Below are 7,049 nucleotides of genomic sequence, written 5' to 3'. Positions count from 1 at the left end.
CTTGCCTCCATTTGCAGACACAATGTACAAATGCTGTTCCTTCACATGTGCCTTCAAATACTCAGCTCATTTTGCTAGGATTCGGAAAAATCTTGGGGCCTGTGGTTTATTAGCAAAATGAAAAAACAACACATTATCAGCAGACTGAAACATACTGGGCCATCTGAAACAAAGCAGCTCATGGATCATTTGGCAATATAACACCTTTCAGCCCTTTTTCTTAAAGCTGTCTAGGAAAATCTCTATTTGAAATGTTTTGTTCATAGATTCATGAAGCTAAATGTTTTTCTTTTTATTTATTAAAAAAAAATATTTCCTTGCTTGAGCTGTTTGTTGAATTCACAGGTATCTTTGACCCACCAAAAATGCACTTTCCAGCAAATTCCTTCAGAATTATCATTTTATTTTGTTCAATTTTGTTGTGTCTTGCTCCTAAAATAGCCAGCTCCAAAAAAGAAATACAGTGTCCTCTCTCCCTAGTCCTTGACTTCAGAGGTAGCAGCATCTTCCACAGAGCTTCTGTTAATCTATGAGCCTGTCCTTTCAGCTCCTTTGCTAGGACTCCACATCACAACATTTATCTGTGCTGCACAGCAATTATACTGATTCAGGCTGTGCGGTTTTACGCTTCAGGTTTTCTGCCTGAAGGGTATCTTTGAAGCAGATCTTTGTCTTTCAGGGAGAAATTAGTCTGCCTTTTGTTACTGTTCCTCCTCCTTTGTGTCTCCCTGCTCTTAGGCTTTGGAGTAACTCACTGGACTGGCTCAAACCTTTTCCTGACACACCTGGCCTTGGGTTACCTGCATTCTCCCCATGCTTTCTTGACACCCTTCAGAGCAAAAAGCCCTGCAGGACCTTAATGAAGAAATGGAGCAGGCGTGGAGGGCTGCTGCCTCCTACTCTCCCACCTCCCTCCAAGCACTTATTTATTTTTACTCAAAGGAAATTTTTCATGATCTAACAAGCAACAGAAAATACACGAGTGCTGGTGGTTGCTGCTCCCCTGCCCTGACTACTTTGGCAACCTTGGTCTTGGCCCCTGAATGAAAGAAGGGGAGCCCTCTTGGCCCTGGCATCCCTAGTGAGGCCATGCACGGTAGGAGTCTGAGGGTGTCAGAGAAAGTGGGGAGGAGCTGTTCCGTCTCCCTGTCACCAACTGCAGGCTGCCTCGCTTGGGTGCCACAGGAGGTACTTAAGAGCCTCTGAGCTCAGCGAAGTAGCAGAGACCACATCAGCACCTGGCTCTCACCACATGGCCCCCTCTGCCTGTCACTTCACAAGGCTTCTCACCCTCCCTTCGCAGCAGTGTGCAATTCTAATTAAAAAGGAAAAAAGTCGGTATCATCTTCTTCCAAGCACACAGTCCTGATTATTGCATGGGGATGCAAGGATGTGACCCGAAGATTACATAATTAGAAGGCATTTGTTATGCCTGCATTTCAAATCAGTGATTAGCATGTGACAGTCCCATCCTGGGAAAAGTCAAGCCACCATTGCTCTTCTCTCTCTCTCCTTTCTTGCACAGTGCTAATTCCCAACTCCAGCAACCACCAGTGCTGAAGGATCTTCAACTAGCCTGGGGTAAGTTTAAAATGTACTTGGCATGGGATGAAGAGTGGGATTAATAATACCATTTTTCATATTATTGGAAAAAGCTAGAGCCGTAGCTATTTAATGTTGCATGTGCAGCACATAAAATGGTATTTAAAGTATTTTGCATCTTCAGTGCCCACAGTTATTTCCAGCTGATTTCTTCTAAGACTGTGTATGGAGATCTAGCTTCTTAGTGTGCTAGAGAATCTTGTGAGGCTGCATTTATAGTAAGGTCTCTAAAATACGAGGTTAGAAAGACCTTTTTTGCTCTTACCATTTAAGACCTAAATTGAGGTATCACGCTGAATTGAAGTATTTGAATGACAACTGTGTTAGAGTTAGCTGGAAACAAAGTGCGAGAGTGATGAGAGTAAATCACTGATTTTTTTCTCTCTTTAGAGGACTGGGGGTTGTTCTCCAAGTGGGATATTTAAAACAGACAGCAATCTCAGCCAGCAGGATTGAGACAGTCATCAGGAAGATTCCAAGCATTTATTAGGAAAATTGTGGATGTTTAACAACTGAAGCAGCAAAAGTGCATATGGATTCCCCTGCACTGTTACCCATGTCATGATTTCAGAAGCAGAATGGGACAGAAAGCCAAACAAATAGTAACTGTTGTCCATCAAGGCTAGGCTGTAAATGCTTTACTGAACTTTGCCTGTTTGCATGCTGATGCTTGGGGTATTTGGTCGGTCTTTTTAACAAGTGATCCTCTGTACAGTTGATTGTTTCTCCCAGTTGTGCCATTCCATGTGGGGGGAGCACTGGAAAGGTGAGCATGGTCCCACAAATGCAGCACAGGCTGCATGACCTGTCTCCCCTCCCTCCTCCATGCACAGCTTCATGCGGGAATCCCACCTGCCTCAGTGGCACCTCGCTCCAGTCTTTGACTCTATGCCTGGGGCATAGCTAAAGAAGGCAACCCACTGGGACCTCCCTGTCCATCCACACCTTCTCCCTTGGGGATCTCATGGGAAGTGGGTGCCGGCTCAGGCTCCGTTAACTTTCACACACTGCCCACTCTGCTCTGGGGGGCTGCAGCGCCAGCTGCTCGTTTAAGGCACCAGGGCAGTATTCTTTGCTGAACACCAGTGGCCAGAATCATGGCGATCACTAATGGCAGAGGTGGCACTCAGCTTTGGTTCCTGGGCTCAGCAGATTTGGCTACTGGAGGGAAGACAGAGACAAAAGGGGAAAATACTTTCTTTTGCCACGATGGAGGAATCTGGTGGCTTTAACACCCTGAAACTATTCTCTGGGCTTTAATGCTCAGCTCTGAAGAAACAAGCACATCTTTGCCATTTCTTGTCCCTAAAGCAGGGGGGCCATGGGCTTGGGTTGCAGGCTAAGACAGTCTGCTGATGGCTTCATGTGACTGGGTGTTGAGCCTGTCCAGTGGGGAGCTTGCAGAGGAACAATAACATCTCCTTGTTGATGAAGAAACTGCCCTGTGGTGGGCTAGCATATCAGGCAAACCTTGGATTTGCTGTGGGTGGAGGCCTGACGGTGGTTTAGGAAAGCAGCCTCATGGAGGGCTTGCTCTCACTGCTAATGTGCACATGCATTCATGTATGTGCATATGGGAACGAGTTAAAGGTGTGGGACTTGCTCAGTACTGAGAAAAAAAGGTGAAGGGGGGGATCCTCTTGCAGCTTTTAACTGCCTCAAGAGGGCTATAAAGCAGATGGAGTCCAGATTCTTCCCAGAGGTGCACAGTGAAAGGCAATGGGCACAAGCTGCAGCAAAGGGAAACCCCAACTGGACGTAAGGAAAAATATTCTTCTCCAGGATACTGTAGGGTTCAGAGAGGCTGCCAAGACTCCGGTATGGGAAATATTCAGACTTGAGCTGGACACAGCCCTGAGGAATCTGATCTAGTTTGGAGTTAGCCTTGATTTGAGCAGGAAGTTGGACTAGAGACATACAAGGGTTCCTACTCACCTAGACTCTGCTGTGAGCTTATGACTCGTTCACTGCCAGCAGAGGCAGGATTTGACAAAGCAGCCCACATCCAGGGTCTTAGGGCCAAATGTCAGTCCTATTTTCCAACCCCTTTTTGCATCCTTTAGGAACAAGCCAGACACTGTTCAGCCAACGCAGGCTGACTGAAACCCTGGTCCCTGGTGAGGACAGTGTTAACAGCTTCCCCACCTGGCAGTCAGGGGGAACAGAGGACAAGCATTCACTCCAAACCGCGGTGAGGTGCATGTTTTGTTTATTTTAGTGATGAGGAAGGACTGACTAGTTTTGCTCCGTATATTTGGCAATTCAGAAGAACCAGGGACAGGCAGGCAATGTTATATATTCATGGAGTCCAGCAGTGAGCCCTAAATGCTGGGAAGTAGCCAATGTAATGCAATTATTTAATGTAACAAAGAACCGAGGGGTGACTCAGGAAATTGCAGGCTGCAGCTAGAGGACACACGAAAGACAGTTACTCTGGTAAAACAGGGAAGATTTTCTGGACCCACTTAACCAAGGTCAACCTACTTTGCAGTGCAGTCATATAGCAGAGCTCCTGGTGGTGCCTGGAACAGGAGGGGATGGCGGCATCCCCAGTGTCCCAGTTTCAAAGCCTCACTCCTGAGCTCTGCAGAGGACAGAGACTGTGCTCAAACATTTTCCTTGTCTGCATGAGTGTGATGTGGAAGCTCCTCAGTTAAATCTCCATGCTGTACAGGTATTGTTTTGAGTTCCCTCTATAAGGAAAAATTACTTCTGATACCAGGAACCCACAGTGGTTTTACAACCCGAGAGATAAGATACAATGCCAAAGGGCTACCTTCCAGCCCTATGTGGCCCTGAGTTGAAAGCGCATGAGAACAGAAGATAGGTAACAGGGCAATGACACATCCTCATATGACCCCTCCTTCTACAAGTATTACTTCTCTCTCATTAAAACCTCATGTAGGTTATTTTTCTCCATATCAGACAAACCTCTTTCTTTGTACTGGACCCAAGACGTTTCATGTCATCACCTGTAGCATAGCAGAGCGGGGAATGCTCTCCTGTGAGCTTTTCCTCTTAGATGCATCGCCCCTCATGACAACTGCAGGTTTCCATGTGTTAGTGGAGGGTAACCACAGATGCTCTTCATGTTGCATCCTTCACTGAATCACCGTCTGTGAGACTGATGGCATAGCCCTGGTGATATACTGGGCAAGGGGACCTGCCGAAGTGGGACCTAGAGAGACACAAGCATTTTGAGGTCTCAGATGCCTGAGAGGAGCTGTTCTAAGAGTGGAAGTAGAGAGCACTTGGTGGAACTGAATTATGCTCTAATTCTGGCTTTTCCTCACCTTGGATGCCTGCCATTGCAACCTGTTTATACATTGTTTCCTCATGCATTACAGTCCCCTGATTACCCATTTAAAGCTGTGCAGCAGTATGGGTTAGAGATTCTCATTTTTGCGTGCTCCCACAGTAAATGTTCTTGGTATCGGCAGGGTATGGTCACCCTGCCTTGCAAAGGCCAGAGGTATGAATGTCACATTGTCACTGGAGATTTAGGGATCCCCAGGCTAATGCAGGAAGTGGATAGTAAGATTATAAAATCTTTAAGGTAGGCTATGCAGTTAGTGTATTTAATGGTATATTAATATAACTCATTCCATACTAATTGATGTTTGTTAATTATTATTATTAACAATTATATACTATTATATTGCTATAACTGGCATGGTAAAACATTAATAATATAAAAGAAGAATGGATAAAAATATGTACGTGTTTTTGTTAAAAAGAAAAAAATTAATTAATTTCCAGCAAAAAGCTGTTTTCATTGTTTTCAGTGAAAATGTTCATCACAGAGGAGGTTTATGTTTCTTTCATATCTGTCTTGCCTGTCCTATTTGTTCCTTTTCCCCCAACACTGGAAAAACAATTCTGAATTTTGAAATCAGTTCTCAGTGTTAAACAAGCTGGTCCCAGTTCGACGGCCCAATAACAAAAGCCTCAGGAATTTGCTATGACATCGACTAGTCTAAACTGGGAGCAAAGTTTAACAACTTTGCTACTAAACAAGCTGCTCCTGAAGTTGAATTTAAAAGTCTGTTTTGCTCAGAGACCCAAACTTAAGTACCTTCTCCTCAAAACTACTAGAAGGGAGGATTAGCTACTTAAGAAACAACTGCATATTTATGTGTTTTGGAAGCGAGTAACATTCTTGCCGTTCTTTGGAATGCCTATCAGAAAAAGAAATCTTTTTTTTTTTCCCTGCTAAAGAGGGCTGGAGCACACAGCATATGAGGAGAGGCTGAGGGAGTTACGTTTGTTCAGCTTGGGGAAGGGAAGGCTGGGGGGGTCCTACAGCCATCTGCAACTACCTAACAGGGGTTATAGACCAGACAGTCAGGCTCTGCTCACAGACACAATGAAAGCATAAACTGCCATGGGCACAAGCTGCAACAAGTGAAACCTTGACTGGCCATAAGGAAAAAATTCTTCCCCACGAGAGCAGTGCAGCCTTGGGACAGACCCAGAAAGGCTGAGAAGTCTCCAGCCTGGGAGATACTCAGACCTTGACTAGATGTGGCCCTGAGCAATCTGATATAGCTTTGGGGTTAGCCCTGCTTTAAGTCAGATAACTCCAGAGGTCCCTACCCATCTAAACTCTGCCATGAGCCTAAGAGTCTTCAGAACAAAAAAATAACTTTTACACTATCAGCTGATAGAAAACAGATTTAATAAACTATTACATTTATCGCACTGTAACCAGGCGTCCACCTAGAAGCTTTCCCAACCTGTATGTACAAAGTCCACATCCAAAGTCCCTCCACCTTTGCTCAGGTTTTCCACATGTGTCACCAAAGCATCCTCTGTCCTGAGAAGACAGAGGATCTTCTTAGGAGGAGATCTCATATCAGCTCTTTTACAAATAAGAAGTTTATCCTTTCATTAATCCTCAGTCTCAAGAAGATGCTAAACCCCAAGTCCCTCCAGCACTGTGCTGGAAGCCTTTCAGTCCACATCATATCCTCAGCAAGAGGCCCATCTGGGTATGCTGATGGCTGTGCAACTCCCAGCCTGACCACAAGAGGCATCCCTCGCCACAGCTCACAAATGCTCAGCATCGCCCCCGTCTCAGGGGCCCTGACGGTGCCACCACCCTCCTCCCTTGGGAATTCCACACTGGAAAGCTGTCAGGTTGAAAGTGTGTGGCCCCCAAGCTACACTGTTGACTACACCAGAAGCGATTTCCTAAAGCCACCCAGGGCTCTTGCATCTTTTGCATCTCTCCCATCTATTTAATGCTATGTGCCTTTCTCTGTGCCTACTTCCCTGAAAACATCACCCCAGGCTCCTCTGAACCACCACAGCCCTCCTGGCAGAGCTGTGTCAGCAGAGCTCTGTGCCGTAATTACACTGGCCCCTCCAATCCCATTAGCAAAGCTCATGACAACTCACATCAGCCTTGGGCATATCTATGTCAAAAAGGAATGGAGGTGGGAGGT

Source organism: Gymnogyps californianus, chromosome 3, assembly GCF_018139145.2.
Source record: "Gymnogyps californianus isolate 813 chromosome 3, ASM1813914v2, whole genome shotgun sequence".
Classification (NCBI taxonomy): Eukaryota; Metazoa; Chordata; class Aves; order Accipitriformes; family Cathartidae; genus Gymnogyps; species Gymnogyps californianus.
Note: the sequence above shows the minus strand (reverse complement) of the source record.